The following is a 10,265-nucleotide window of genomic DNA, read 5'->3' as shown; positions in this document are numbered from 1 at the left end:
TAGTTTCTACAAAAGATTAAGAAAAGATTTGATATTTTTCCTTATTTGTAGATTGAAAGGAGATTTTAATTTTTAGAGATAACTTTCCAGAAATTATCCACATGTTTAAAGAAAGATTTAATTTATAAAATTTCCTTTTAACCAATCATGAAGGGATAAAAATTATTGGAGAAATTTTTTATAAATTTCCGGAAGCAAATAAGGAAGTTTTAATTTGTGTTTAAAATTTTATTTGCTTGGAAATTTTATGGTGTGGCTGGCCATTGTAAATTGAAAAGAAAAATTGTTTTTAATTAAATAAATTTTCTTTTTCAATGACAAAAGAATTAAGGAAGTTTTTATTAAATTTTCCTTATTTGCCAAGACCAAGGATTATAAAAGAGGGGGTAGAGAAGACTTCATTGTGAATAACTCTATTATATTTTCTCCCTCTTTTTCTTCCTTGGTGTGGTCGGTCATCCTCTCTTCCTCTCTTCTCTTTGATGGCCGAACCTCATCCTTCTTGTGGAGACTCATATGGTGGCCGGATCAAGTTTAGAGAAGAAGAAGAAGAAGGAGAGAAAGAAAGTTTTGTTTCTAGCATCCCTTGGAGCATGGTGGTGGTGGCCGAACCTCTTCATCCTAGGAGAAGTTTTTATGGCCGAAACTTGTAAGGAAGAAGAAGGTGCTTAGTGGTTCTCATCTCGGAAGATCGTTGCCCACACAACGTCCGAGGTTAGAAGAGGAATACGGTAGAAGATCAAGGTCTTTCTAAAAGGTATAACTAGTATTTTTCCTTTCCGCATCATACTAGTTATTTTTGGAAATAATACCAAATACAAGAGGCATGCGATTCTAGTATTTCGAATTTGTTTTCGATGTTGTGTTTTTTTTTTTGTTTTTCTTTTCCTTGTGATTTGATTGTTCTTTTCGGTTGACCTAAAGTTATTTAAGGAAATTAAATATTAGTTTTCCTTAAAAGGCTTTGTCTAGTCGGTGGTGGTTGCTCTCATATCCAAGAAGGCCATGTGTCTCGCCACGTCAGTACTGGAAGCCAATTTTGGAAACTAATATTTAATGAAATTAATAACTTAGGTGATTTGGATCGAACGTTTTAAGTTCCGCAGGAGATCCGAGTCAAACCTAAAAGAACAAATAGATTAAATTTTGGATCAAACATGTTAAGTTCCGCAGGCGATCCAAGTTTAATTTAAAAGAACACATGGTAGCTAGGAAAAGGTTCAGACCTTTGTACAAAATTTTTGTACAGTGGAATCATTAGGTTTTCCGAGTAGCAACCAACAGAACGTGCATGCGCTCCCAGAGTCCTATATAAAGAGCCCCAAGCTTCGACGGAGGTATGAGTTTTACTGTTGCCACACTGTTACTCTGCTGCTTTTGCTCCGCTTCTTTGCTTCCTCGCTTCCATATGTCGATGACTGACTTGAGCGTCGGAGGGTCGGGCCAACACCGGGGAACCCCTTCTTGGTTCAGCACTGACGTTTTGTGGTTGTAGGATCACCTCACTCGGAGTCCACGTAAGATCAACGATAGCGCCACGTCTCCAGCGCCACGTCCTCAGTGCTCATCGCCTCAATTTTCGGACACGATCAACGACCTTACTTGAACATGATCACTTAGGATAAATTAGATCTAAGTTTAGTTGTTTATACATGAATAAGTGTTGATTATTAGTTGTGCAATTCTATCACGATTAACCGAGATTTTACCGTAATGGATTGGCATCTTGATGCTTTAAGCAAGGTGGTGAATTAAAAAAAATACATTAAATTTGAGTTCACTTTCCATCAGAAATTTTATTCCAAAAAGCATAATTTACATAAACGAAATGTTAAGCTGACAATTTGCCACCTCTGCACATTATCAAATGTTTGCTTCTTATTTCCAAGATTAGAAGGGCTCCCACTGCAACGCTATAGTATGCATTAGTTATGGCAAGGCACCTTTCTTTCCCTGCCGTGTCCCAAAGCTGTGCTACTGTCTTCCCTTCTATCTGTACATTCCATTTAAGTTGCTGATGGAATATAAATCCAGAAGTCCAATTAAAATTGAAAAAGAAAATGAACATCACTTAGTACTAATATTATATAACCTTTATAGAAACTGATTTATTGCATTGACCTTTGATACAAATGGTATGGCAAGTAATTGCATGTCTATCTCCTCAAGTAATAAACACAACCTTATCTAAATATGTCGTGATTTACCTCCCTCATCCCTCATGATCGTCTTGGGTTGGATGCGACGAAAACACTAGGGGCGAACGATTTCACCTTTTGCCAAACCTTATCTAAATGTTGTAAATTTTTTAAGAAATGATGCTATTTCAATAATAAAATGATAATTTTATCATTGTAGTGATTTTACCTGAATCAGGGGTGGATCCAGAGGGGGGGCGACATCGGCGGTCGCCCCTCTTTGCCGGTAATGGAACCCCTAGTAGTATGAGATTTTACCGGTGGAGATAGAAGATACCTCCCCTTGTTCCATCTAAAAATCGTCTCTCCATGCTTCAATTCCTAGATCCGCCACTGACCTGAATGGTCTTGGTGGCGAGCTCGACACCAATGGTGGACTTGGAATCCAAGGTTCCCAACGCCGGAATCCCCGGCCAGGAAGATTTTGAAGAGGTAATCGTACTCGTGGTCAACTCGATTGCGTAATCTCCGTCCCCGCCTCGGCCTCCTTACACGATGAACAGGATCAGACCCACCCCAAACACTACAGCGACAAATCAGATCCCCAAACCAGGATAGGTTCCGAGGAACTGAGACCGAAGTCGATCATCAAACAAAGGGAACGACAACAGAAACGGATTCCAACATCGAATCCAAGCAAATTGCCACGGAAATCGAGGGCAGACCGAAGAAACAAAAACGATGCGGAGATGAGGCGGTACCTGGTTCCGAGATCTGATCGATGGAAACGAATGGGAAATATGAGATTTGATGATCCTTGGAGGAAGCGTTCATGGGAATATATCATGACATGACATGACATGACATGAGTGATATCCAATTATTCATCCTGACTAATGAGTGGCTATATCAGTCTAAGAAAAAATAATTAGTTAAACTTAATTGTTTTAATATATATTTAATTTTTTAAATTAATTCAAGAGGAAGGGTCAAATGATTAAATATAATTTTATCTCGGGTCTAATTTTTTTCAGACCGTCCTTGACCCATATGAACTATGTCTCAATCCGAACTCAAATCTAAGCCCAATATATATAACATAATTAAATCTAAAATTTTTAAAAATACAAAATTAATTAAGATCTTCTTGTTAAAATTTTATATTGTCTAAAAAATAATAAAATAAGTAACATAACAACTTATGTAAATGAGCTAGAGAAACAACAACAATATATCTGAACAATATGAGTATGAAATTTCTTCACCTATGACACTAGTTATTATCTGGGCTACTAACTTTTATAATTTATCTCTTTCGTATTAGTCTAAGAACGAGTTGACGGAGGCACTAGGACGGATGAATCATCTTTTTCAACAATATGAGTATAAAATTTTCTCGGCTAGTAGCCCCCGTAATTTACCTCCTCCGTATTAACCTAGGGATAGATTGATGAAGATGTTGGGGACGAACGAATCACCTTTTGTGATCAATATGAGTATGAAATTTCCTTTTTAACACCCTGAACTTATTTGTAGTGACCCATTCCATGTCTCACTTTATGGAACCTTAAAATGATTTTATTTCATTATATATTCCATCTCGTTCCATACCTCATTTCATAGGAATTTTAAAGTGGTTCTATTGCCTCTGGACGTAGCGCAGAAGGTCGGCGCATGACATCTCTGGCGTAATGGTCAGGGGTCGATTCTTAGGAACTAATGACCTGGGGTTTATCCCATCATGTGCCTATAGACTATGTACCTGCATGAACCTTCCTCCATATCCATGAGACCGACACTAGGAGGACCATTAAAATAACAAATCTACCTTTTTTTTTTCCTTAAAATGGTTCTACTCCATTATATTTCATCTATATCTCAATTTCATTCCTTTAATATCACATAAGAGGTGTTATTTATAGTTATCTATTTCTATATATAAAAATTATCATATAATAATCAAAATTCTATATTAAAAAAATTTCTAAAATGGTATAGTCACTCCTCTACTAAAGAGTGCTTTTTTTTTTTTTGTCTCTATGTATTAATTTAGCAGAATTTCAACATTGACGGATATGAATGGGATCTATTGACAAGATCATGAAAAGGATGATGCAAATTTCAAGTACCAATTTGAACAGCATATTAATGATAATGAGATCTTTAAAACCTATGCAATTAATCCCACAGCTATAAAAGGGAAAAAAAAAATAATAATAACAAGTTAACACTAAGATATATAGATATATATGTTATATAAATTTATACAACCAAAATTGATCTCAAACAAACTTACGATGACGAAAGAAAAAAAAAAGTGCTGTCTTACACGCATAAGAAACATCTCGTATAAAGATTAAATTTTCTTTTAAAAATAATAAATAATTAAAACGGAATATCTAAAAGTTAAGAATTAAGAGTAAGTAGAAAGCTCAACAGAATTATTAAATAAGTTCCAAAATATAAGTATAGATGATCTTGTCCGGAATTTGAGTCAGACAGAGATCGGCTATGTTGTTCTTGGTGTTGATGGAAGGTCGTTGAGACTCTTTGCTGGCCTTGTACTTCGTGGAAGGGTTCCACATGCGGATGACGGGGGGTGATGACTGGGATGGTGAAGCGAGGGCTCTGCGCACACTCAGACAAGCACACGGGACGTCAGAGACCAAGAACCAGGGAAAAAGTTCCCAGAGCTGGCTCTTCGACGCTCAAGTCAAATACTTTTTCCCCAGAAGAACAGTAAAACGAAAGGACGAAAGTAGAAGACAAATGTGAAAAGGCGAGTGAGTGTACCTACGTAAGGGAGGGGCCCTCCCTTTTTATATGACAGGACGTACTTCTGGAGTCTGGCAGGTGTCAGGGAATGTCGGGTGTCAGGCTTTGTCTAGCGGTGCATGACACGTGGCACCCTTTAAGAGGCCAGAGGAAAGTTCCGTTATCAGTGAGTCACAAACCATTAGCATATTCCCTAACACGCATCAATTATTCCCTGACATGTGGTTACGATTCTCTGGCTTAGTTGTCATGTAGTGCTATGCTGATCGGGTATAAAGGGAGAAGCTCCTGATGATCGGTCGTCTGAGACTTTCGCATGGGTATAATTGTGTACATGCGAGAAGACTTGTCTTGGCAATCCAGGACAGTCTACCTTGACCCGTATATCCTGACTTGTAAGTCCTGGTCCGCCTGTCCTGACCTGTATATCCTAATCTGCATATCTCGACCTGTATGTCTTGCCCTGTAAACCCTGACCTGTAATCCTGACCTGTAAGTCCTGCTTTGCATATCCCGACCTGTATGTCTTGCCTTGTAAACCCTAACCTATAAGTCCTAACCTGTATGTCCTGCTCTGCATATTCCGACCTATATGTCTTGCCCTGTAAACCCTGACCTATAATCTTGACCTGTAAGTCCTGGTCTGGCGGTATTTGATCAGCGACCTTCGGCGATCCCCTCCTTCTGTGGACCACCCCGTCTCCTTGACTTCTGATTACCACGTTTCCTTGACTTCTGACTGTCACGTCCCCTTGACTTCCGACCGCCACGTCTCCTTGATTTCTGACCGCCCTGCCCCCTTAACTTCTGACCGCCACATCCCCTTAACTTCCACCTGGCCGGCTTCCTTGGGCCTAGCCTTATGCGCCGTATCACAAGCCTCCCCCTCAAGTCTAGTCGAAGGAGGTCCCAGTTCGACTGACTAGACCCAATCCTTGTTCCTTGCTTTCCCCCCTCTTGGTCTAAAATACTGCTCCTTCCATTATATCTCCACTCCTCGGGCGTCTAACCTACTTAATTGCTCAATCAGTCTGGGGAACTGCATCTCATTAACTCCTGTATCATTGATCTTCGCTATCTTTCCCCTTTAAGAGGCAAAAGGTTCCTACTCCAAAGTCACCTCACTAGACATCATGAGTTCGAATTCTCCTGAAGAGGGCGAGCGGCGGCGCCTTCAATTTTAAATGGATCAGCTTACCCAACAATTGGCTCAGAGGGAGGCAGAGCTGGCTGAGGTGACGCGAGACCGGGACCTTCAAATTTCCCTTTGCCTGGACATTGAAGCTCTTTGGTTATCTGCTAAATCTCGGACTAGGGCTGAAATGGCCTTGAAGCAGAAAGCCTACTCAGACCTGGAGAGCCAGGCTCATTTCCAGATGTATATGAAAGACAAACATGTTGCTGCTCTATCCCTCCTCCAAGAAGAGGCCCATATCAAAGACAATACCATAGTGCATCAACAAACCTTGATTAATCTTCTGAAGGCCGAGTTAGAAAAGACTAGAACCCCTTCTGGATAGGAGCAACGCCGATATATGTGAGGGTGTGCCTTACCGGATCCTTTACCTATTTATGCTGAAAAAATGAGCATGTAATGAATATTTGATGTACTGCCGAGACATTCTGGTCCTTTATTTATGTTGCCTCTCTTCGCTTCTTGCCCTTGCTATTCTGCATACACGCCCCCAACATGTAGTTAATGAATGGTTTTCAAGAGACCGACTTACCGATAATTCCGTGGGTAATGAGAGTTGAGAGGTTATAGGTCATTGGGCATGAGAACGTCCTCACTTATAACTCGCACTAGGGCGAGAGTTTGGGACATCGACCGGGAAGGTCGTTAGATGTGAGAGCATGCTCACTTATAACTCGCACTGAGGCGAGAGTCTGGGACATCGACCGGGAAGGTCGTTAGGCATGAGAGCATTCTCACTTATAACTCGCACTGGGACGAAAGTCTGGGACACTGACCGGGAAGGTTGTTGGGCGTGAGAGCATGCTCACTTATAACTCACACTGGGGCAAGAGTCTAGGACACCGACCTGGAAGGTCGTTGGGCGTGAGAGCATGCTCACTTATAACTCGCACTGAGGCGAGAGTTTGGGACACCAATCTGGAAGGTCGTTGGGCGTGACAGCATGCTCACTTATAACTCGCACTGGGGCGAGAGTCTGGGACACCGATCTGGAAGGTCGTTGGGCGTGAGAGCATGCTCACTTATAACTTGCACTGGGGCAAGAGTTTGGGACACTGGCCTAGAAGGTCGTTGAGAGTGAGAGCATGCTCACTTATAACTCACACTGAGGCGAAAGTCCGAGACACCGACCGGGAAGGTCATTAGGCGTGAGAGTATGCTCAATTATAACTCGCACTGGGGCGAGAGTTTGGGACACCGACCTGGAAGGTCGTTGGGCGTGAGAGCAAGCTCACTTATAACTCGCACTGAGGCGAGAGTCCGGAACACCGACCGGGAAGGTCGTTGGGCGTGAGAGCATGCTCACTTATAAATTGCACTAGGGCGAGAATCTGGGACACCGATCTGTAAGGTCGTTGGGCGTGAGAGCATGCTCACTTATAATTCACACTGAGGCAAGAGTTTGGGACACTGACCGGGATGGTCGTTGGGCGTGAGAGCATGCCCACTTATAACTCGCACTAAGGCGAGAGTCTGGGACACCGACCAAGAAGGTCGTTGGGCGTGAGAGCATGCTCACTTATAACTCGCACTGAGGCGAGAATCTGGGACACTGACCGGGAAGGTCATTGGGCATGAGAGCATGCTCACTTATAACTCGCACTGGGGCGAGAGTCTGGGACACCGACCAGGAAGGTCGTTGGGCGTGAGAGCATACTCACTTATAACTCGCACTGAGGCGATAGTCTGGGACACCAACTGGGAAGGCCGTTGGGTGTGAGAGCATGCTCACTTATAACTCGCACTGAGGCGAGAGTTTGGGACACTGACCAGGAAGGTCATTGGGCGTGAGAGCATGCTCACTTATAACTCGTACTGGGGTGAGAGTCTGGGACACCGACCGGTAAGGTCGTTGGGCGTGAGAGCATGCTTAATTATAACTCGCACTGAGGTGAGAGTCTGGGACACCGACTGGGAATGTCATTGGGCGTGAGAGCATGCTCACTTATAACTCACACTGAGGCGAGAGTCTGGGACACCGACCGGGAAGGCTTTTGGAAGCCCGACCTAGGAGGATCTCAGAAGCCCGTGCTGGTCTCTCGACTAGGAATGAGCTGCTAGGCATATCTTGAAGCTCTTCTGTAATCACAAAGGGACTTGTATATGACTTAAGAGAAAATAAGAAATATTTAAAGCTCACTCTGACTCGAGACAGCAATGAGAAATGGCGGTGCAGAATTCGAATCGGCACTTCCCACCGTCTTCTTCTCCATTTCCCAAGACAATCGCATGGCCCTCTCAATCTTCGAGGTGTGGTATTCAAAAATCGAGAATCACATGTCTCTTGTAATTGGTATTTATACAAAGAAAACTAGCATGATGTGGAAAATAATTACTAGTTATACTTTTCTTTGCAAACTTTAACGACCTTTTGATCTTCTATCGTATTCCTCTTCTTATCCCGGACGTCGTGTGGGCAACGATCTACCAAGATGAGAATCCACCTAAGCTTTCTTCTTCCTTGTAAGTCTCGGCCACCTCAAGAGCTCCTTCAAGGATGTAGAGGTTCGGCCACCACCACTAATCTCCAAGGGATGCTAGAAACTCCTTCTTCTTCTTCTTCTTCTTCAAGTTCGATCCGGCCACCACAAGAGCCTCCTTGAGAGTGATGAGGTTCGGCCACCAAAAGGAAGAGGAGAGAAGAGGATGGCCAGCCACACCAAGGAAGAAAAGAGAGGAGAGAATAGAAGAGAGTTGTATCTCATGAAGGCACCCCTACCCTCTCTTTTATATCCTTGGTTATGACAAATAAGGAAATTTAATTACAATTAAATTTTCCTTATTTTTCCTTGCCATGAAATAAAAAGGAAAGTTTTAAAACAAAAAATAAAACTTCCTAATTAATCCTTCAATGGTCGGCCACAACAAGAGCTCCACAAATAAGGAAAGTTTTGTACAAAAAATTAAAACTTCCTTATTTGCTTCGGAAAATTTTAAAATAAAATTTCCTTTTTTAAAATCCCTTCATGGCTGATTATAAAAGGAAACTTTTATAATTTAAAATTTATCTTTTGAACATGTGGATGATTTACAAATAAGGAAAGTTTTCACCAAAATTAAAATCTTCATTTCATCTACAAATAAGGAAAGATATTTAATCTTTCTCTTAATCTTTTGTAGAAACTTATAAAAGGAAAGATTTAAATTTTTAAACTCTCTTTTAAATCATGGCTTCTACATAAGAAAATTTTAAAAAATAAAATCCTTTTATTTTAATATGGCCGGTCACACCAAGCTTGGACTCAAGCTAGGGCCGGCCACATTCAATCCCACCTTAACTTGGTTTGGTCGGCCCTTGCTTGGGTTCCAAGCAAGGCTTGGCCGACCACCTTTAGATGGGTAGGAAGGTGGGTATAGGTGGGTATGATACTTTATAAATAAGAGGCTACAATAGGAACCGAGAGGAAGAATTGGTTTTGGTCTCCCGATGAAATTAAGCTTCCCGTGTTCACCCCGAACACCCAACTTAATTTCATCAATAATAATTCATACCACTAAAGAATTATTATTGAACTACCACGCCAATCCCAAATTACATTTTGGGCTCCTTCTTATCATGAGTGTGTTAGTCTTCCTGTGTTTAAGATATCGAATGCCCATTAATTAAATGAGCTATTGACACTCACTTAATTAATATCTTAGTCCAAAAGTAGTACCACTCAACCTTATCGTCATGTTGGACTAAGTCCACCTGCAGGGTTTACACGATAATCTTTATGAGCTCCTCTTGGGGGCATTATCAACCTAGATTATTAGAACACAGTTTCCTTCTATAATCAACAACACACACTATAAGTAATATCATTTCTCAACTTATCGGGCCTTTTGATTTATCGAACTAAATCTCACCCATTGATAAATTAAAGAAATAAATATTAAATATATGTGCTTGTCATTATATTAGGATTAAGAGCACACACTTCTATAATAACCGAGGTCTTGCTCCTTTATTTAGTCAGTATAAAAAGAAGTACCTCAAATGGTCCTGCTCATTACACTCTAAGTGTACTAGTGTAATTATTTAGTCAAGATAAACTAATATCTAATTACACTATGACTGTTCTGATGATTTGTTCCTTTCCATCTCAGTCGTGAGCTACTGTTTATAATTTATAAGGAACTAATAACATGATATTCTGTGTGTGACACCACACATC

The 10,265-nt window shown here is 41.1% G+C and overlaps 1 long non-coding RNA gene across 3 annotated transcripts; it reads right to left on the bottom strand.

Moving 5' to 3' along the window:
• Positions 1–1,770: 1,770 nt before the first annotated feature.
• Positions 1,771–2,987, bottom strand: LOC121998936. 3 transcript variants are annotated; one of them, XR_006116731.1, is made up of 3 exons: positions 2,368–2,973; positions 2,208–2,290; positions 1,771–2,014 (listed from the first exon to the last, which is right to left on the bottom strand). It is a non-coding gene; the product is annotated as an uncharacterized LOC121998936 (long non-coding RNA). The 3 variants fall into 3 exon arrangements; XR_006116720.1 differs by having other exon boundaries at positions 1,771–1,993; positions 2,368–2,972; XR_006116725.1 differs by having other exon boundaries at positions 1,771–2,290; positions 2,368–2,987.
• Positions 2,988–10,265: the final 7,278 nt, after the last annotated feature.

The sequence above is a fragment of the Zingiber officinale genome, chromosome 1A (assembly GCF_018446385.1).
Source record: "Zingiber officinale cultivar Zhangliang chromosome 1A, Zo_v1.1, whole genome shotgun sequence".
NCBI lineage: Eukaryota > Viridiplantae > Streptophyta > Magnoliopsida > Zingiberales > Zingiberaceae > Zingiber > Zingiber officinale.
Note: the sequence above shows the minus strand (reverse complement) of the source record. Positions and strands in the feature narration are given on the sequence as shown.